Source organism: Dendrobates tinctorius, unplaced genomic scaffold, assembly GCF_039654945.1.
Source record: "Dendrobates tinctorius isolate UK_male_01 unplaced genomic scaffold, ASM3965494v1 ptg000162l, whole genome shotgun sequence".
Taxonomy (NCBI): Eukaryota; Metazoa; Chordata; class Amphibia; order Anura; family Dendrobatidae; genus Dendrobates; species Dendrobates tinctorius.
Window position 1 is genome coordinate 49,686,049 of NW_027361829.1, and position 23,281 is coordinate 49,709,329.

Below are 23,281 nucleotides of genomic sequence, written 5' to 3' on the forward strand. Positions count from 1 at the left end.
TATCAATTTGTAAGGTAAATTAGAGAGAGGCTTAAGGAAAGGAACTTACCAAGATTTGCTTCTTTGGGATCAGGAGAAGCACAAATCTGTGATCTTTGTGGCTTTCTGGTGTAGATGACAGGAGGAACTATGCAGTTTTCCATCTAGACATTGTCTTGCCCAGTCTTAGAGGAAAATATTACCAAAACCTAAAGATATATGTGTTCTATTAAGGAACTTTACGAAGCTTTATGTCACTCCCCTAGCTATTTTTCCTTGCTTCTTTATGCTACCTTCTCAGATCTACTAAAACAGATTGTTGCATAGAATCATTATAGGGGTTGCTCAGTACTCGGAAAGCCACTTCTTAAAAACATTGAATTACGTAAAATAGTGTCATGGTTAGGACATGGTTAATGTCCTGTTCTCACAGGGTTAACTTTTGCCGGCCTCTCTTTGGATCTGAGAGGGGTATTTATACTCACTCCAAACTAGCATTCTCTGTCATTTATACTGCTGTTCTGGTGTGTCTGACCGCTGGTGTGCGTGTATTCTGCGTTGTTTGTTTGCTTCCCGTGTATGACCCGGCTTGTTCCTTCACTCTGTACTCCGTCTCTCGTTTTGGTACCATTGTCTTTTCTGGTTCTGACCTCCTGGCTTGGCTATCGTTACTCCGTTACAGTTTACCCCTTTTGTACTATCTAATGCCCGTTCTGGTTTTCTGATCTATTGCTATGTCCTGACTATCCATTCTGTCTAATCCTTTGGTACTGTATTACTATCTTGTGCTTTGACCTCGACTTGATCTGGTTTCTGTCTCTGTCTATGCCCCTTGGTAACATTGTCCTGTAGTTACCTTTCTAGGAGTTTCCCTGCAGCTCCTAGCTCTGTGGAGCTTAGGCCACGCCCCCAGCAGTCACGTGCTTCAGGTCCTGGAGCATGCATTGTCACCACTGCTGCCCTCTCTGCAGGTATCTTTGTGCACAGTCTTTGTACTCAGGACACGTGCACTGGCTCAGTGAGCCAGTGCAGTGAGGTGTTCCTGACATTATAACTGACCGTTTCAGTTGTTTTTCCTCTGAAGAGAAGAAAAAAAAAGGTGTGTGTTATCCTCATGGATCCCATACAAGCTTTGGCCGATCAGGTCAAGCACCTGACCCAAATGTTCCATAAACTCAATGTGGAACAGCACACGATGGCCCATACCCAGCAACAGTTGGGGGTTACTGTGCAGGGGGCTGTCGATGCAGGGGCCTGTCGATGCAGGGGCCTCTAGTTCTGGGGGTAGAGATGTGTCATTAGCGTCCCCCGAATCTCCGGGCAAATTGCCCGACCCTTTCTCAGGGAATAAAAAGGAGTTCAGGTCTTTCAGAGAAGGATGCAAGCTTTTTTTTCTCTAAGGCCCCGCTCCTCCAGGGATGAGTTCCAGAGGGTGGGGGGTCATTATTTCCCTACTTAGGGGGGGCTCCGCAAGCATGGGCTTTCTCTCTGTCTTCCTCTGCTCCTGAACGTATGTCAGTGAACTTGTTCTTTGAGGTTCTAGGGCACATCTATGATGAGCCTGATACAGTGCGTCTGGCTGAGGATATGGTGATGAGTGTGACACAGGGGAGTCACTCTGCTGAATGGTTCTGCTCAGAGTTTAGACGTTGGACCGCCGAAGTATCCTGGAACGACGCCGCCCTGAGGGGGTTGTTTCGCAGGGGCCTTTCTGACCGTCTGCAGGACGCTCTGGCATTACATCTGCCTCCTGATACCCTGGAGGACGCCATGATGCAGGCGGTCGGTATGGACCGGAGACTCCATGCTAGAGGAATGATGCAACAAGAGTCTCCCTTGTACCCCAAATTGTGTGACACTGCACCTGTATCTGAGCCCATGAAGGTTGGGTCAGTCTCGGTTAAGGAGAAAGAGAGAAGGCACCGTAGAGACAACCTACTATGCTTTTACTGTGGAGCCTCTGGACATTGGAAAAGGAATTGCCCCTCCTGGCCTTCTTCAGAGAAACCATCAGAGAAATGACTGAGTCTGGGCAACAATCGAGGAGGTTGTCCAGACTTCCAGGTACATTTTTTCTCACGTACAAAAATGGTGCTCCAGGTTGAATTGGAAATTGCTGGCAGTCCTGTTATGACCACCGCCTTTGTTGACTGTGGTTCCTCCATTAATCTGATTGATGCCCAAGTTGTGACTCTTAATAAGATAGGGACAGTCAAGTAAAAAGACCTTGTTAAAATTGTGGCTGTAGATTCATCCCCTCTTACCCGGGATGGAATTTGTTTTATGTCTGAAGTTTTTTCTTTGAAAGTGGGTTCCACTCATGTGGAAAATTAAAGTTGTTTCATTATGAATAATCTGCCTGCAGAACTGGTATTGGGAATGCCCTGGTTGCAACGCCACAATCCTCTTATTGATTGGGTGAAGGGGGAGATCACCCGATGGGGATGTAATGATAATGGTCTGTGTTGTAACCCGGTTCCTTTTGTCAATCCGATAAAATCCGTATCTGTGTCACCTGTCGGTCTGGAGGGTATTCCGGAGTACCTGAGAGACTTTAAAGATGTGTTTTCCGAAAGCAAGGCTGAGGCGCTCCCACCAAATAGACCATATGATTGTGCTATCGATTTAGTACCTGGAGCCAAATTACCCAAGGCTCGTTTGTTTAATTTGTCCAGGCCTGAGCGCCAAGCTATGAAAGAGTACATTAAAGAAAGCCTTCGCAAGGGGCATATTCGGCCCTCGGTCTCACCCGTGGCAGCGGGATTTTTCTTTGTAAAGAAAAAAGATAGTGGGTTGCGACCGTGCCTCAACTTTCGAAACTGAACAAAATTACTGTTAAGAACATGTACCCTCTCCTGTTGATTCCTGATCTATGCAATCAACTCACGGGGGCCAAATGGTTTTCTAAGCTCGATCTCCGAGGTGCTTATAACCTTATAAGGATCCTGGAGGGGGACGAATGGAAAACAGCGTTCCTGACACTTGAGGGGCTGTTTGAAAACCTGGTTATGCCCTTTGGCCTCACTAACGCTCCTGTGGTTTTTCAGAACTTTACTAATGTTGTTTTTTCTGACTTGATTGGATGTTACATAGTCATTTACCTGAATGACATCTTGATTTACTCTGAGGACAGTCAGTCACACTTGCGTCATCTGCGTACGGTGCTTATGAGACTCCGGGAGAACGATTTGAATGCTAAGCTGGAGAAGTGCTCACTTTTTATGCAAGAACTGTATTTTCTGGGTGTAATTGTATCCGGGGAGGGATTCCACATGGATCCAGGGAAGGTTCAGGCCATTACAGATTGGGTGCAGCCTCATGACCTGAAGGGGTTGCAGCTCTTTCTGGGCATCGCTCATTATTATAGGAAGTTCTTTAAAGGGTTCTCGCAGGTGGTAAAACCCTTGACGGACCTCATTCTTAAAGGGGCAGATGTAAAAAATTGGTCCGTGGCCGCAAAAAATTCCCTCCTGGCATTAAAGAAGTGTTTTACTACAGCCCCTGTGTTGGTACAACCCGATTCGTCAAGATCTTTTATCATCGAGGTCTACGCTTCGGAGGTGGGGGTGGGGGCAGTATTGTCACAGGGACCCTCTACCCTGACTAACCTCAAACCCTGTGCCTTTTTCTCTAAGAAGTTCTCTTCGGCAGAGAGAAACTATGATGTCGGTACAGGGAATTGTTAGCAGTTAAATTGGCCTTCTAAGAATGGAGGCATTTTTTGGAGGGGGCCGCTCATCCCATTACGGTCATCACTGATCTTAAAAACCTGGCCTATATCGAGTCTGCTAAGAGATTGACCCCCAGACAGGCTCGGTGGGCACTTTTTTTTTCTCGATTTCATTTTACCATCACGTTCCGACCAGGGTCTAAAAATGTAAAGGCAGATGCTTTATTCCGAAGTTTTGATTCTGTGTCCCCTCCAGAACCTCCTTCCTCCATTCTTCAACTGGGAGTGGTTGTAGCCGAAATCTCCTCTGAGTTACAGAGAGAGATTCTGGAAGCACAAGCACAAGCTCCCAGGAATAAACTCCCAGGTAAATTGTTTGTACCCGAACAATTGCATCCCACACTCCTTCAAGAATTTCATGACTCTGTGTTAAGTGCACACCCTGGTATTGCCTCTACCCAGGGGGCAGTAGCTAGGGGTTTCTGGTGGCCCTCTATGGGTACTGATATAAAAAGGTTTGTGAATACTTGTGGGGTGTGCACGCGCTCTAAAAGCTTTCAGGTCCGGCTGGCCGAGGAATTGGTGCCTTTGCCAATTCCGGATAAACCATGAACACACCTGTCCATGGATTTTATCACTAACCTTCCACCTTCCAAGGGAAACTCAGTGGTATGGGTAGTGGTTGATAGATTTTCTAAGCAAGCCCACTTTGTGCCATTACCTTCATTACCATCCGCTGAAACCTTGGCCCGCTTGTTTATATAGCACATTGTTCGACTGCATGGAGTGCCTGTGAACGTGGTGTCGGACAGGGGTGTGCAATTTGTGACCAGGTTTTGGAGAGCGTTTTGTATGAAGTTGGGGGTCACGTTGTCATTCTCCTCTGCCTATCACCCAGAATCCAACAGACAAACGGAACGCACCAACCAGTCATTGGAGCAGATTCTGAGATGCCTGGCCTCCTCCAGACAGGAAGACTGGTGTGAGGTATTACCCATGGCAGAATTTGCATTCAACTGTCGGATTAATCAGTCTACCGGAAAGTCTCCCTCTCTGGTCAATTATGGGTTTGTTCCGCAGTTTGGGGAATTTTCCTGTATGGATTCGGATTGCCCTGGTGCCGAGGGGATGGTACAACAATTAAAAACCCTATGGAAGGAGAACATCTCCAAAGCCCAGAAGAAGTTCAAACATTTTGCATACAGGAGGAGGGGTGGTTCCTGCGTTGACAGTGGGGGAAAAAGTCTGGTTGTCCACCCATAACATCAAACTTAAAATACCCTCTATGAAGTTGGGCCCCAAATTTATTGGCCCATACAAGATTGCAGAGGTGATCAACCCGGTGGCATACAGATTACAGTTGCCCACCTCCTTCAAAATCTCTAACTTCTTCCACAGGTCCCTATTAAAACCTGTGGGGACAGTTAGAGAAGATCCCTCATCTGTGGCTCCACCAGTGTTGGTAGAGGGTCAACTGGAGTATGAGGTAGGGTGCATCATTGATTCGCAGTGGGTGCGCCGGAGACTTCAGTACCTTATCCATTGGAAGGGATATTCCGTTGAGGATCGGTCGTGGGTTCCGGCCAGTTCGGTGCATGCTGATCGACTGGTGCGGGCTTTTCATGCCAGGTACCCTGAGAAACCTGGGGGTCCAGTGGCCCCCCATTTAGAGGGGGGTACTGTCATGGTTAGGACATAGTTAATGTCCTGTTCTCACAGGGTTAACTTTTGCCGGCCTCTCTTTGGATCTGGGAGGGGTATTTATACTCACTCCAAACTAGCATTCTCTGTCAGTTATACTGCTCTTCTGGTGTGTCTGACCCCTGGTGTGCGTGTACTCTGCGTTGTTTGTTTGCTTCCCGTGTATGACCCAGCTTGTTCCTTCACTCTGTACTCCGTCTCTCGTTTTGGTACCATTGTCTTTTCTGGTTCTGACCTCCTGGCTTGGCTATCGTTACTCCGTTACAGTTTACCCCTATTGTACCGTCTAATGCCAGTTCTGGCTTTCTGATCTATTTCTACGTCCTGACTATCCATTCTGTCTAATCCTTTGGTACTGTATTGCTATCTCGTGCTTTGACCTTGGCTTGATCTGGTTTCTGTCTCTGTCTATGCCCCTTGGTAACATTGTCCTGTAGTTACCTTTCTAGGAGTTTCCCTGCAGCTCCTAGCTCTGTGGAGCTTAGGCCACGCCCCAGCAGTCACGTGCTTCAGGTCCCGGAGCATGCATTGTCACCACTGCTGCCCGCTTCGCAGGTATCTTTGTGCACAGTCTTTGTACTCAGGACACGCGCACTGGCTCAGTGAGCAAGTGCAGTGTGGTGTTCCTGACAAATAGAAGCACCAAACACCTCCTGCATCGGCGCCATTCAACCAATTTAGGTGCTGGATCTCCCAAGTCTCATATAAAATTGTTATGCCATGTGAGTCCTCCAGTCAATCAGCAATTGCTAATGGGTTCCTGTGCTCACAATTTCCACAGATGTCCGAGGTTTGTCCAAAGGAAGTGAGAGCACAGCAACCCAATGGTAGCGCTGATTGGCTGCAGGGCTCACGTCATCCTTGGTACAGTCTCAGTGTGGTAGGGGGGTGTTTTATAATACACTGGAGAATGTAGTGTTTATGAACAACCCCTTTAATGATTGGGCATTGCTAACAAACTTTGTCCACTTACGTTACCTGGCATAAATCTAAGTTATTTAAAAAAACACCAACATTATGTGAATTACAGTGGGGAAAAAAAGTATTTAGTCAGTCAGCAATAGTGCAAGTTCCACCACTTAAAAAGATGAGAGGCGTCTGTAATTTACATCATAGGTAGACCTCAACTATGGGAGACAAACTGAGAAAAAAAAATCCAGAAAATCACATTGTCTGTTTTTTTTCATTTTATTTGCATATTATGGTGGAAAATAAGTATTTGGTCAGAAACAAAATTTCATCTCAATACTTTGTGATATATCCTTTGTTGGCAATGACAGAGGTCAAACGTTTTCTGTAAGTCTTCACAAGGTTGCCACACACTGTTGTTGGTATGTTGGCCCATTCCTCCATGCAGATCTCCTCTAGAGCAGTGATGTTTTTGGCTTTTCGCTTGGCAACACAGACTTTCAACTCCCTCCAAAGGTTTTCTATAGGGTTGAGATCTGGAGACTGGCTAGGCCACTCCAGGACCTTGAAATGCTTCTTACGAAGCCACTCCTTCGTTGCCCTGGCGGTGTGCTTTGGATCATTGTCATGTTGAAAGACCCAGCCACGTTTCATCTTCAATGCCCTTGCTGATGGAAGGAGGTTTGCACTCAAAATCTCATGATACATGGCCCCATTCATTCTTTCATGTACCCGGATCAGTCGTCCTGGCCCCTTTGCAGAGAAACAGCCCCAAAGCATGATGTTTCCACCACCATGCTTTACAGTAGGTATGGTGTTTGATGGATGCAACTCAGTATTCTTTTTCCTCCAAACACGACAAGTTGTGTTTCTACCAAACAGTTCCAGTTTGGTTTCATCAGACCATAGGACATTCTCCCAAAACTCCTCTGGATCATCCAAATGCTCTCTAGCAAACTTCAGACGGGCCCGGACATGTACAGGCTTAAGCAGTGGGACACATCTGGCACTGCAGGATCTGAGTCCATGGTGGAGTAGTGTGTTACCTATGGTAGGCCTTGTTACATTGGTCCCAGCTCTCTGCAGTTCATTCACTAGGTCCCCCCGCGTGGTTCTGGGATTTTTGCTCACCGTTCTTGTGATCATTCTGACCCCACGGGGTGGGATTTTGCGTGGAGCACCAGATCGAGGGAGATTATCAGTGGTGTTGTATGTCTTCCATTTTCTAATTATTGCTCCCACAGTTGATTTCTTCACTCCAAGCTGGTTGGCTATTGCAGATTCAGTCTTCCCAGCCTGGTGCAGGGCTACAATTTTGTTTCTGGTGTCCTTTGACAGCTCTTTGGTCTTCACCATAGTGGAGTTTGGAGTCAGACTGTTTGAGGGTGTGCACAGGTGTCTTTTTATACTGATAACAAGTTTAAACAGGTGCCATTACTACAGGTAATGAGTGGAGGAAAGAGGAGACTCTTAAAGAAGAAGTTACAGGTCTGTGAGAGCCAGAAATCTTGATTGCTTGTTTCTGACCAAATACTTATTTTCCACCATAATATGCAAATAAAATAAAAAAAAACAGACAATGTGATTTTCTGGATTTTTTTTTCTCAGTTTGTCTCCCATAGTTGAGGTCTACCTATGATGTAAATTACAGACGCCTCTCATCTTTTTAAGTGGTGGAACTTGCACTATTGCTGACTGACTAAATACTTTTTTTCCCCACTGTATGTGAATACATGCTTTTAAGAGGTTTCATGGGCCAAGTATGAAATTAAGAATGGAGCCTTTGAAGGGGAATCCTGACAGTGTGTGATTTATATACTATTGGGTTTCCGCTACATTAAGAGAAGCAGTAGAGAAAGTGCTTGGCAAGTATCGTATATGAACGGTCACGTGACAACTGCTGGAACTTCGAAATGTAGCAGAATCCTAACAGTGCATATATTACATACCATCATAATTCCCCATTTTAGACACCCTGTACAATTTTATACATAGGTTAAAGGGGTTTTCACGCTATTACTTTTATATTCCATACCATGCATTCTTCCTACAAGGTGTGACGAAACTTCTATCAAAGTTACTTACGATTAGATAGATCTTGTCACAAAGTTATAAAAGAATTTCTAATCTCAAATCTCGCTAAGGAGGATATGGAGAATAGTCTAATTATTAACCATTTTGTATCCAACAAAAGATCTATATGCGAAAGATGGCATGTTCATCCCATAACATACCCAGCTATCCACCAGCAATGCAAAAATGCTCACTTTATAAGAATGTATGTAAAGTTCTGGAAAGAGGATAACTACACGTCACCTTTCGTGAGAACCTATTTTACAAGCGTACAAATAGTCTTGTGGTCTGTAAAATATAATGTACTCACTATCTGAAGATCGTGATTTTTGCTTGTCTGCTTTGTTTATATCCAAGCCCTGCCTAAATTGTCCAATTGTCCAGTGTGTCTGACAGTGCTGCATTCCACACTACAGCTAATACACTAATCCCCTCATTTAATACAAACCCATACAAGATAATTCATTACTGTGATTACATTCATGTGTTTGGTCACTTGATGAAGACTGCCCAGGATAACCATTGTTTGTCTATGGTTGAAGGAAGTGAAGCACATTGAGCAGGCGGACATGGACATTATATAGTATATACAGGTTATATTACGTTATTATAGATTAAATACCTCTGACACATGCCAATTGAGATATAATTTATTTGCAGCTTATACAGTATTTATGTGGAAAGGTCTGCCAGAAGTAGAAGCCTGCTGCTAATGATATCACCTGTGATCAAGTCTCCTGTTCTATATAATATTTTTTGGCCACGATCACTCATCTTTAATCTGAGGCGGAGCAGCAGTAGTGACTTTTCAGTTCAATATCTTGCACTAAATCATCTTTGGCTGAACATTGGGGCATCAGCAATCTGCACCGATGTTGTCAAAGATCTACCAGTATTTCTTGAAGTACTCTTCGCTGAGCTAGGTTTTATTTTCTATTTGTCTAAACTTTGAGCTTTCCTTTGATATCGAGTTCTTCTCTCTGGAATCTACTGCTCTGCTGTGATTTTATGTAGACTATTTCACTGCTCTGATCGCCATTTGCTTTGACTTTTAGCTAAACTTAAAAACTGACCACATTTGCTTGTTTTGCAATTGTCTTTTAGCTGTTCGAGCACGCATTGACACAATTGGAAAGATCCATAATCCTTACATGTTATTTTATGTAAAGTATACCTTCATTTACAGCTAAAGGTGACCATACACATATTCGTGCAAAGTTGTCCAAACTAGAGATGAACGGATGACTTCATGCAACCTTGGTCCATGGTCCAGGTCAGTGCTCTCTGGCTCTGAACAGAAGCTCCATAAGTTTCCTAAACTTCTGGGTCCCCTGTAGTGGAATTTGATTTGGTAGCCTGGTGTGATGTCATCTCTGCAGCGTGCAGATGACAATTCGTCAGCCCAACTAATCCTGAGTTCGGGGGCTACGGGAATTTGTGCAGCTCCTGTCAATGGCTAGAGAGAACTGACCCTGGACTGTGAACCAAGGTTTAGCAAAGCATAATGCACTCATCCCAAGTTCAAACCCTTCAATTTTGGTAGACACTTGTGACAGTCTTGTTTTATGGGAGGATGCACTGCTGCAGGGACTTTATATGCCACTGTACCATGCCTGATTGGTTGCCTCTAGAGATTAGCAGATGGATCCTTGGATCCTCACAGGATCGAGTTAAAGTTGAATTTCCTGAGGTTCGCAGTTTCACAGTGGAGTCACAGTTTGCAAAAAAAATACAACTTGTCGGATATCATTTCCCACAGTGATACATAAGAGCAGGCTAATGTCATTTTGCATTGCCATGCGGGCCTTTCCATAATGCCTTGTAGCTTTGACGTCTAGTGGATTACCATACCTCGTGCAGTAATGGTCAGTTCCTTTGCCATCAGAGATTAGTGGTTCCCTGTGAAACACAGTTTGTACAGCAGTCATCTTCCATCTTTGGCATCACTGGTTAAGTCTCTCTCTTCTGTAAAGTGTAAGCTCTTATGATCAGCAAAGTCCTCTCGCTCTCCTGTAGAGTGTAAGCTCTTATGGTCAGCTGGGACATCTCTCTGTCTCTCGCCTGTAATGTATAAGCTCCTATGTAAGCTTAGCGAGATTCTCTCTCTCTCCTCTCCTCCATGTTTAGTGTCCAGGTAATTATAAGCTTTCCAGTATTGACATTGCCGCAAAATATAAAATATATTTCTATGCTATTAGTATTTTTATTAGTATATCACATTTTGTTTTCTGGTATGTACAATCTACCTTTATTCTGTAATTTTCCTTACAAAAGAAGATTTTATTTGCCCCAAAAGATCCAGGGAACCCTAGAGGAAAAGGTACTTTCTAGCTTTAGCTAGCCACAGCCTGGTCCTTGTCATATAATCACATAAGTAAATGGAACAAACATCTTGCGGTAACCTTGGGTTCGACTTGTACTTTCAGCGTTCTCAGTGTGTGCTGTACAGTTTTACCAGATGTGGCAGCACAACCTTTCAGAATATGTGAAGGATAGAAGAACCTAAGCATCATGAGATAGTCTGGAGGTTAATAAAACCTACTTAGTTCACAAGCTTCCACAAATAAACAGTTGTAACCAACAGATATTTTTTCCAGTCATCAAATATTTACGCTCTTTATTTTCTGTTTGTTTTCTGTGGCATATTTATCTTAGCCGAAAGAACTGTGAAAGGAAATGGAAGAGCCTTTTGGGACAGCAAGAATACTGTTTCTGTAGAAATGTTAAATTAATTTTTATGGTGATGTAGAGTCAACGACTGGTTGTTAAGGGATGGCTTTTTGCCATTGGGTGGAGTTTTGTTTTGATATCCTTTTAGAGTTTGCAGGTGTTTGGCACAGGGAGAAATCATGACCAGCTGGGATATTTCACTGCTGATTATTCCGTCCCCATACTTCTTAGTGGCGATGCATCCCTAAGAGTATCCTCCACCTGATAGGCTCCACTTGTGTGGCATGTGTTACCGTGCCCCGTTTGGCAGCCATGCTAGTTTTATCACTGCCAAAAGTGCTGGAGTGTTCTTCATATCCTGACAGGGATAAGAACCTGCCCAGAACACTGGCTGATCTCAGACAAACACTTTATTACTAACTACAGTTGCAAATTCGATACATATGCTCCAAATTGTCTTTTCAACTGTTGAGTCCTGAAGTTGACAATTGTAATAAATTCTAGAGCCTTGACCCGGAAACGTTTCTTAATCCCTTCTGTGCCCTTGGAAGCAGCAATACACTCTGCAGTACTATTTTGCTGACCTCTATGGCAAATAAGGGGTTATCTGACATTTACTTTAAATTCCAGGAATGACAGTATCCACAATAAAACACAGTTTATCTTATTGTATGTTTAAAACACTTTCGCCAAACAGTTGGAATGATAAGTCAATTTCCTTGCATTTATTGGTTATAACCTTTACTACTAAACTCCTCGACATGTCATTTACTTTTTATCCACTCATTTCAGCTCGTCTAAAAGTAATTTGTCTAAATTCAATTCATTTTTAGGGTTAATTTTGTTTTTCAGAAACCCTCAAACTACTGAGGTTGAACAGATTGAGGTCATCCTTTCAGATTTCAAGTCTTGTTCAGAGTTTAATACAGAAATTAGAATGATTAAAAGACAAAGTCCCTTTTTTTTTTAAAAAAAAAAGATGTTTAATGTTTTCTAAAAATGTGCAATTTTCTGGGAAATATGGTAACATAGAAATATTACCGTACATACTTTTCTCATTTATATTATTGTACAACAGCATATTCACTTGTCGTTTCTTATTTCAAAGAGGACCTATTATTACTCTTGGCAAATCTGCTTTTAGGAAAAAGACAGCAATCTTCATGAAACAACAATTTTAGAGATTTTTTTCTTAGAACTGTGCGCTGTTCCATTCCTTCTAGAAATGAATAAATACATTGGCAACTGCCTTGGTACTGAAGCAAGTCATTGTCTGCATGATTACTGAGCAACTCCTGTAAATATTAATTTTTCGCTACACGTAGAGCTAGACTAATTGAATCCCCAACATTGAGAACCAGAGATTGTATGTGTCCTGCAGCTCTAACAATGCTGCAAGCCAATAATGCCAAACTCAAATACACAGAGAAACAAAATTAAAAACTTAGGCAAAGTTTCAGGCCAGCCTTGATATTTATTAAAAAAAAGTTAAAATTGAGGAAGTTTTTCCTTATCAAATATAATGATGAAGCTTTTCATATGAAAATATAATTAAATGGATTGTCCCAGGAACAGAGCACTTTTTAATTAACAGATCTTACAAAAAATAAACACAAATGGGCATACTGGAATAATATAATACGTTATATAAAAGCAGTAAAAAGCATATAACCCTATCTTCAATATGTTATAACAAAGAATAAAAAACTTTGCATTAATAAATGTCACACATAATAAAGTATGATGCCAACAAAAGTGTCCCCCAAACACAGTATGATACCCCCATACTGAATTCCTCCGCAGTACTCTTCACACACATGATGATGACCTTACTGTACCCCCAGCAAAGTATGATACTCCAACTCTGATCCACAAACAGCCCACTCCACAATATATTGAGCCCCACATAGTCCTCCACAAAGTATAATGGTCCCCACATAGTTCTCCATACTTTATAAGGGTACATATTTCATAATTATTTAGTAGAGGAGGAACAGAATGCATAGAGGCACCCTTTCTCTAACGGCATAAATGTGGTTTTGTTCAAGGTTTGAAGTAAGGGAGTTTCACCCTATTCTGCATCTTGGTGCATTGTCTGCTCACCATTCTCCCTTCAGTTGTGTGATCATCACAATATGGGCAAATGAAGAAAACAAGAAAAGCAGGGCTTCCAACTTATCATGTGTGGAAGAGCCACTTGATTTATTTTGCTTCACAAAGTAATTCCATTAGCAGAGAATGCTCAGAATTTATCAGAGTGTTAAACATGGTGTTTTATCAACTTACTTTAACTAAGACAGGGAAAGACACATGCACATGTAGTCTCTTCTGGCGTATGAAGAGGAAAGAAGGTGTCCCCCACTCATCCAATAGGTGGGAGCCCTAATAATGGAAGTGACACCCATCAGACATTATGGCATTTATTTTTGATACGCCATAAAGTCTCAGATGGTAATACTACTTTAAAGGCCATATGTCATCAGAAAATGGCCTGTTGTTTCAATCAGTTTTTTGTGTTTAATGTATTTTTCTTATTTATTTTTTTGTTAAAATATTACCATCTGTATTAAAGGGAATCTGTCACCCTTTTTTTGGCCTTTCACCTGCCGGCATAGACATCGGGGGCTTATCTACAGCATTCTGTAATGCTGTAGATAAGCCTCCGATGTAACCTGAGAGAGAAGAAAAACACGTTATATTATACTCACGGAGGTGGGCGGTCCGGTCCGATGGGTGTTGCGGTCCGGCACCTCCCTTCTTCATGCGATGACGTCCTCTTCTCCCGTCCTGTAATGGCTCCGGCGCAGGCGCACTGCTCTGCCCTGTTGAGGGCAGAGCAGAGTCCTGCAGTGCGCAGGCGTCGGGAGAGGTCTTGCGCCTGCGCACTGCAGAATTCTGCTTTGCCCTCAAAAGGGCAGAGCAATGCACCTGCGCCGGAGCCATTTCAGGACGGGAGAAGAGGACATTATCGCATGAAGAAGGGAGGCGCCGGACGGGACTGCAACACCCATCGGACCGGACCGCCCACCTCCGTGAGTATAATATAACGTGTTTTTCTTCTCTTTCAGGTTTCATCGGAGGCTTATCTACAGGATTACAGAATGCTGTAGATAAGCCCCCGATGTCTATGACGGCAGCTAATAGGGGAAAAAAAGGGTGACAGATTCCCTTTAAAAATATAACTAAAAATCTTGCAAGTTTCACATTGGTCACTGGGGCTATTCTACACTCTTGCTTACTGTTGTTTTAGAAATTCCAAATGTATATTAGCAGCTGTGAAATGATGTTATAGATGGATCCTGTGTTATCAGCTGTGTATAGAAGTGTTACCAGTCACAGTAATTCTGACTCTAATAACAACGGCGCTGCTAAAAACGCCTTCTGAAAGGACAGGAAGTACCATTTTAAAATAGCCTCAGCCTCAATGTGAAATTTCAAGGTTACAATATAAAGTAATACTTATCTTAAAATGAAAAATAAATTCAGCCCATTGGTAAAATAAAAAAACCCACAAAAACTTGATTTAAACAATAGGTCATATTCTAATGACACATTCCGTTTAAGTTTTATTGCAGGCCTTGAAATTGGTTTGACCTGACAATGTGGCCCTCGAACCACAAATATCTAGTAGGTCATTGAGATGTGCTGATATCTGCCTAGTAATAACCACAATCGCAAAAGCTGTAGGAGAAATCAGCGCAACATAGGGTCTTATCCGAGGAGTATGGCAGGCGGTAAATTAAAAATGACACTCACCTTTTATGAATATCTAGAAAGCATGTACTAAAGTACATCAGCTGCAGCAGATCCACGGGTCAGTAACTGAACATACGATATCCAGGACAGAAAAGAAAGGTTAGTGGATGATTTCCGCTCTTACTGATAAATGATGAGACATGAATCCCGGAATGTCAAATACCACAATTTCATGTGAGATTTCGGGATATGTGTCTCATCATTTATCCGCAAGTGCGGAAATCATCCACAAACCTTTCCTTTCTGTTCTAGAAATGACCGCAGACTGGCTATATATAGGTAGGTTGTCGATGGTTCACCACCCTGTTTACATGAGCCATCAAGAAATTATGGGAACCGAACACCTCTTCATATTACATAGATTATAAGCTTGCGAGCAGGGCCCTCACTACCTTTTGGTATCTCTTGAATTATGTGTTATTCTGCAATGTCTTTATTGTCTGTACAAGCCACCTCTAAAATGTAAAGTGTTGAGGAATATGTTGGTGCTATAGAAATAACAATTATTAGTAGTATTATTATATAGTACATATTATTGGCAGCACATTCTGTCGATGTGCTGCCAATAATTATTTTTATGCCGCCATCGAATGAGTGTGTTGCTTGTTCTTGGAGTGCTCACCTGCATCTATTCGTGAGCCTGACCCTGTGAGCATCAGCTCATTTTTATGCACCGTTACATTTTTCTTGCTTATAACATTACTCAGACTCTGCTTTTATGTCCAAGTAATTCCCTTTCACATATCCTAACCTTAACAAAATGCCATCAATAATCAGAACGATGCAGAATTTATCAGGAGCATGGAAGTTGTGAAAACATATAAAGATGTTCCTAATGATCCATGAGATCTTTTCAAACCAAGATTTATCCTGTGACATGACGTCCTTCACCAGTGCAAAGGTCAGAGGACTCTCCACTCTCCTCATGTGCTTGTCAGGTTAAATCATATTTGTACAGCCTCTAACCTCTCACCAGCTGAGTAACTCACATTTTTTCGATTGTCATGAAGAGGTATTAAAACTCTGCTAACTTCCTTATCGAGTGGCACAATGACATTGCAATTTTACATACATGCTGAGATGTGCACAATATAGGGTTTATAACATCATCGGCACCACTCACATCAGATGCACAAATGAGTGGCACCAATTTGAAATGGTTGTCCACTGCTGAACATCCCCAGAGTACAGTATATAATAAACTTTGTACTAAACTTCTGGACTGGTGTTGTTCCTTTCTTTCCATCCCTGTGTCCCCTGCCAGTATTCCAGCATAAACAATTTCAAATGACCACTGCAGTCAGTATATCTGCCAGAGTGGAAGAACAGTGTTTCTTCCTTTTAAATGGATAGTGAAGGCTTCTGTTGATAAATAGTCACGTGATATTGTTCATGTCAGGATAACTGCAGTGACACAGGATCTGGAGGAGGAGTGGCGCCAATTCGAGATGTAACACCCACAGGTGGTCACGTGGTTCGTGGACCTACTGTGCCACAAAGATGGCCTGCCTAGGAAGGTGCATAGCTAGGTGGTTACCTGGTGTTTACTGGAGCTCCCTATGATGGAGACAGACTGGGATGCAGGTAGCCATCGGGTACTATTACTAGGCAGTTCCCGGTAATGCAGCTGCTGACACTAGGGGTCAGGTTCGATGACATGGATTCGGGCTATGTTCAGACAGGGTGATTCGGAGACTGGTCATACTGGGACCATGGATTCGGTTTCAGGACAGTGGCCACACCGAGACCAGTAATTCAAGTTCAGGACACTTGCCACGCTGGGACCAGGGATTCAGGTTTAGGACCCTGGCCACGCCAGGACCAGGGGACCTCACAACTACACTGGTAGAACACCTAATGACAAAATGGCATACAAAAAAGGAGTTGAGTCTTTGCTTAATATCAAATAGCTCTTTAAGTTTTATTTCAATAATATTAAAAACACATTAAAAAAATAGTAAAGAAAGAATGTAATGGAGCAGACAATCACATGAACATATTTAGAGATGCAGGTAGTGATGACAATGTACAAAAGATGATAACCCAGAGTAACAAGCACAGTATCCAAGCACTGAGGGTAGATGTCAGTATCATAAAAAATATATATATCAATATGCTGTCATTGCTCCAATAGGAGATGGTAAATATCACACAGTGACGAGTAGTGGGGGAAAGAGATAGGGTCGGGATATATAAGGCTTCCTAAAAATTATATAGACCCTGTGTCTTTATAAGCCAAAGATGCCCTGCCCATATTCCTGCATGTGGCTACTACGTAGCAGGTCTACAAAAACTACCTACTATACACATTCAATGAGAGACAGCAAAACAGAAGTAATTTGATTGATAATTACCCATCATAGTGCTTGTCCTGCGCTCAGAAACTCATTCCCTGACGTATGTTTCGGTGTTTATTCCTTCCTCAGGGGGAATAGGAAGCCTTACATATCCCTACCCTATCTCTTTCCCCCACTACTCGTCACTGTACAGGGGTTAAGTGTAGAGCTAGGTAAAGAGCTTATTGGATGCTGCTATTAAAAAGGGTTCTCCAATAGTGGATATACCTTTAAGTTGGTCATTAATATCAGATTGGTGGATATGTGACAGCTTGCACCCTGCCATTGACCGATTATCTGCTCCTGCAGTGTCTAGATATAAAGAATGTGCAGAGTTGCATGGCTCTGTATATTGCTTGTTTGGCCGCTCCCAAGTACCTTATTTGCTATAGAAGAGATGAGGTGCTGACTTTGGAATGACTACTAAACCATGTACAGCTGTGCCGTTTCCGCTCTGTATATGTTTTACACCTGACCTCCCCCAAAGAAAAAAAAGCCAATTGGTGGAGTGACGGACCCCCACCTATTTGATATTGATGAAATATGGATAGGTCAACAATATGTTAGCCCTGGTAATCAAGAGGATGTGAGTGGCCAGCTGCAACTCTCTTGATTGCGTATACATCTGTAGTTGGAGACAGTGACACAAGCACTAATTGAGCACAGAGCTCACATGCCATAACAACCACAATTGAGACCCGGAAACATGGGCACTGACACCACTGGAATGACACTGGCACCGGAGGTGCATATAAGTGTTTTTTTATTTTCACGGGGAAAAACATTCACATTAATATGGGGTTGTCCTTGTAGTGGACATCCACTTTAATGTAATGTTTGCATTGCTAAATGTAGTAAATAAGCGTACATATCAGGGAATATGTGTGAATGCACACATGTAGCGCGCATGAGTATGCATGTCTATATGTAGTGAGCATGCAAATATATGTGTATGTCTTTGTCTTCATTTATGGCAGTTTTAATTAGGCATTAGAGGTGTTACTTGGGTGTTTTTTTATTAGTGTCAGTTGGTGTTTTAGAGCACAAAGTGGATTTCATATTTGGACACCTTAGGGTACGTGCTCACAGTAAGGAATTTCTGTGGCTTTGACGCTGCGTGCTTATGCACCGTCAAACCCGCAATGGCCAGATGTTACAGCATAGTGAATGGAATTTCTAGAATTTGGCATTTGGAGAGTTGTTTGGGCAATATCTGTGTAGAGTTTGTTTGCATGTTCATTCTCATCCTCACCTATTTGATTTCAGCTACCTTACCCTCCAATGTGTTCCACTTTATTGTTTGGTGAGTGTATTTTGTATGATTGCAATTTTCATTTATCCCTGTTTGTGTTTCCTTGTCTGTATGGTTAGTGCAATTCTATACACTTCGTCCTGACACCATCTTTGTTGGGGGAGGAAACAGATAAGGGTAAGTCAGGAGTATCGCGAGGCACGTGACTCCGGCGTCCGGGGTAATCTGGGATTCCAGGATGTCCACCTTCCTGGGACAGGGATAGACTAGGGTGCCTCCTAGTGTGAGGGATAGGGAAGGAACAATTTAGTATTCATGCTTATGGAGAATTACAGTATGGAGGTATTACTTGAATACTGAATATTTTATTACTAGAGCGCTATTTCATTGTTTAGCTGTTATTTATTTTATATTCAGCAAATGAATTGTAATTTATAGAAGCAATTGGAAGACAAAGCACCATTGCCATAAAGTGAAAACATTTTCATAGTGACGTAGAGTGAAAGAAAAGTTAGGTCCATCAAATTCAACTATTCTCCACCAGTTATACATTCTACAGTATATTGCTAGATTATTTGTAACCACAATGCCATTTGTTGTGAGAAAAGAATACAGCCCTTTTTTAAAAGCTGTTATAGTGCCTGCCGTTAAAACCTCATGTGGTAGGGCATTCCACAGACTGACTGCTCAAAGGCTATGTGCAAATGTTGCAGATTTGTTGCATTTCCGCAGTGTTTCTTCTGCCCGGAAATGCTCGAAAAACGCAAGTGATTACTTAAGCATTGTTTTCCTATTTTGAAACTGAAACAGTTCACCTGCCTAAAAAGATATGTGTGTGCATACCATATCTTTGCCACGGTAGTTTCATGGTATGAGTTTTCATGGTGATGCAGTTGCATGCAAGCCTTACATCACCAAGAACAATGCCAAGTGCTGGATAGCGTGATTTAAAGTACCCTGCCACTGGACTCAGGAGCTGTGCAACTAATGGATGAGTCTGGATTTAACAAACCTCTTACCCCACTGAGCACATTTAGGTTGATTTAGAAGCGACATTGTGAGCCTCTCTTTCAACTTCAATATCTGACCTCACAAATGCTTTTCTGGCTAAATGGATGCAACATTTCCACTGACATACTCTAAAATCTTGTAGAAAACCTTTTTAGAAAAGTTGAAGATGCTTTCCTTGCAAAGTTGTTATCACCTCCATATTAATACCAATGGATTTTGGATGGCATGTTAAAAAAGCTCCTGTAGGTGTAATGTGTCCCAATTTTTGGTTGAAAAGATGGACCAAAAATCAGGTTTTCTCTGAACTAGCCCCACATTTTTGGGCGATTTATTTGAATCTCCCTATTTGTGGACATTTGCTCTTCTGAGGCTAACTTTGCTAAATTAAAATCAAATTTATATTTCCTATTTAGATCTTGGAAATTTAATACTATTTAGGCTATTTCTTGCTATTGTGCCATATTCAATATCATATTGTCCCCAGACATATAGCTGCCCTAAGTATAGATATAAATGACCACGCAAAGGCACACAACATAGAACATTAAATTGGATCACGTAAATGCACCTTTATTGTATGGGACAGCGTTTAATAATGTTACAAAGCAATATTAAAAAGGTAGCAAAATTTTCCTCTGAGGAAATAAGATAACAGTATTTAGAAGGCTTAGAGAATGGCTGTAAAAAAACAGCAACAAAACATGTGGCAATGATTATTCTGCAATCAGAATAAAAGGAGGGAGACCTGGCCTATTTTCCGTTAGAAATGGGGCTTAGAGCCGTATAACAATAGAATATGATTACAGGTTTATTAAAGGCTTTACCTATCTTTAGAATTCACTTCAGATACTTTTTTGCTGTGGGAAGAAATTACATCAACGCAGGACTGTGTACAAAGATGATATGTCAATTGTTATTATTGATAGTTATATTTTACTGCCTGCACATGTTTTAGATTGCACATTTTGTAAATTTTTTTTAGAAGTAAAGGAGAAGGACTACAAATATGATGCCTGTAATGACATGTGTATAACAAAGCCGGATTTCTCTGTAATCTCTGCAAACAGTATTATTACATCCTGTGTGAAGACAAATACTTCCTTCATAATGTCCACCTGAAATGTGTAAGGCTTAAAAAAATCTTTGACACATCTTGTAAAGCACACAAAGCAAAGGAACCGGGCTTTTATTATTATAAGATATCGTTACATGCCAACTTAATCCCAATCATTGTAGTTCAAAGGTTTGACGGCTTTGAAGAATGTGACTTGATTTAGCCTGGAACTTTAATTATCAGTTCTGTTCTTGTGCAAAAAGTAATCAGTCACGTGTAATCTATTTTACCCTAATCAAGCACATCTGAATTTTCTTAAAAGATCTCATACACATTAAATGAATGTTGCCCAAACCCTAAAATGTTTGGTGGGCCAAGTTGATGATCTGATGCATGTAGGGGTGACTTGTTCAAACTCTGACATGACTGCAGATGAACAAAGAAGGGAAAGAAGAACAGAGATTTCACAATGCCTGGACCTTGATGAGTTGCTGTCAGAGATGTCTGGCAGTGGCTTATTCCTCTCTTCCCGTTGAGCCAAGAATGCATGTATATGACTAGGTTAAAATTCATAGCTGTTGGCTATCTCAGGTGCTTGGCCACTTTAAGTCTTTTATTTATGGGTAATGGCAGGTCATGGATGTTATCCAGCATACATAACAAGGTTTATTGCCTATTAAACAACTTTGCTCTGCTAATTATTGGCAATTAAGTCCTTTTAATAAAAGAATAGAAATGTACATCCTCATTGGGCACAGCTTGTGTAGAAGGGGCTCAGGAGATGACCCTATTCCACACTCAGCAGATGCCAGCTGTGTTACCTAGCTGATGCCAGCTGATGTAAGATTGTTATTTTCATTTATCCCCGTCTGTCTTCCTTTGCTTGTCTGGTTAGTGTTACCCTATACACTTCAGTTTCCCACATACCTGGGTGTGCCAGGGGACAGTTAAGGGTTGATATAAGAGCATAGCAAGGCACGTGAACACGGCATCTCCACCTTCAGGAGTAATCTGGGGGACAGGGATAGATTAGGGCATGGACCTGGTTTGCGCCCACAATCCCAAGGCATTGAGTGACATAAACACAGTAAAGAAACAGAAATAAAAATGAAAAAAATGGTTAAATTTTTCAATCTAATCCAAATTATCATCAGTAAAACTGTCATTTTGATATGCAATAAAGGAACCTTCACTCAGCTCAATTGATGGATAAGCCTCCTCGAGGTCGAGTATATCCCCTATCTCTACCAGAGACCGAGGCCTTGTCTCAATACATCAGGGAGAATCTGGCAAGGGGATTCATTAGGAAGCAGTAGCATAGCTACCGGGGGGACATAGGGGGCGGTCGCCCCGGGCCTCGAGCTCTGAGGAGCCCACTGAGCTACGCTACTGTAACTGTAGCGGCATGCACAGCGCGCCCATACAGTTACATTCTGCGGCAGAGCAGGGAGAATCGATCTCCCTACTCTGCCGCCCAGCCGCTATGGGCCCCTGAGAAGGCAGTGTGGGGGTCCCGGTGCCAGCAGTGGGCCCCCCACCTCACAGCCAGCAACGTTGTCCTGAGCTTTTCTGTGCGCACAGGACCTGTGATGAGGTCACAGGAGGGGCGGAGTCAGGGGGTCACATGATCAGGGGCTTCTGCACAGTGTTCTGCTGTGCTGGTTGTCATGGATGAGGTGAAGTAAGTTTCTGTGTGGGGTCAGGATTGGTTTACAGGGTGGATGTAGCAGAGCTGTGTGTGTATGAGGTGTACAGAGCGGAGCCGTGTGTGTAGAAGGCGTACGGAGCAGAGATATGCATGTATGAGGTGTACAGAGGTACGGAGCCGTGTGTGTATGGGGTAAGCAGAGCTGTTTGTGTAAGGAGCAGAGCCAAGTGTGTACGGGGTGTACAGAGCAGAGCCGTGTGTGTACGGGGTGTACAGAGCAGAGCCGTGTGTGTGACGGCGTGTACGGAGTGGAGCCATGTGTGCAAGGTGTACGGATTTGAGCTATATGTGTACGAGGTGTATGGTGCAGAGCCGCGTGTGTACGGGATGTGCGGAGCAGAGCCGTATGTGTACAAGGTGTACAGAGTGGAGCCAGGTGTGTACAAGGTGTACGGAGCGGAGCCGCATGTGTACAGCGTGTACGGAGCAGAGCCGTGTGTGTATAGGGGGTGTGGAGCAGAGCCGTGAGTGTATAGGGGGTATTAGGTGCAGTAATAGGGACACATACGGCAGCAGCGGCTCAGTATTGGGGTATCAGGTGCAGTAATGGGGACACATACGGCAGCAGCGGCTCAGTATTGGGGTATCAGGTGCAGTAATAGGGACACATAAGGCAGCAGCGACTAAGTATTGGGGTATCAGCTGCAGTAATAGGGACACATACGGCAGCAGTGGTTCAGTATTGGGGTATCAAGCGCAGTAATAGGGACATATACAGCAGCAGCAGCTCAGCATTGGGGTATCAGGTGCAGTAATAGGGACACATACGGCAGCAGCGGCTCAGTATTGGGGTTTCAGGTGCAGTAATAAAGACACATACGGCAGCAGAGGCACAGTATTGGGGTATCAGATGCAGTAATAGGAACACATACGGCAGAGGCTCAGTATCGGGGTATCAGGTGCAGTAATAGGGACACATACGGCAGCAGAGGCACAGTATTGGGGTATCAGGTGCAGTAATAGGGACACATATGGCAGCAGCGGCTCAGCATTGGGGTATCAGATGCAGTAATAGGGACACATATGGCAGAGGCTCAGTATCAGGGTATCAGGTGCAGTAATAGGGACATATACGGCAGCAGCGGCTCAGTATTGGGGTATCAGATGCAGTAATAGGGACACATAAGGCAGCAGCGGCTAAGTTTTGGGGTATCAGCTGCAG

General features: G+C 42.9%; 1 protein-coding gene across 1 annotated transcript in view; it reads left to right on the forward strand.

Moving 5' to 3' along the window:
* Positions 1–23,281, forward strand: part of SUGCT (succinyl-CoA:glutarate-CoA transferase) — a 1,606,806-nt gene that overhangs the window by 705,851 nt on the left and 877,674 nt on the right. The gene's annotated exons all lie outside the window — the stretch shown is intronic.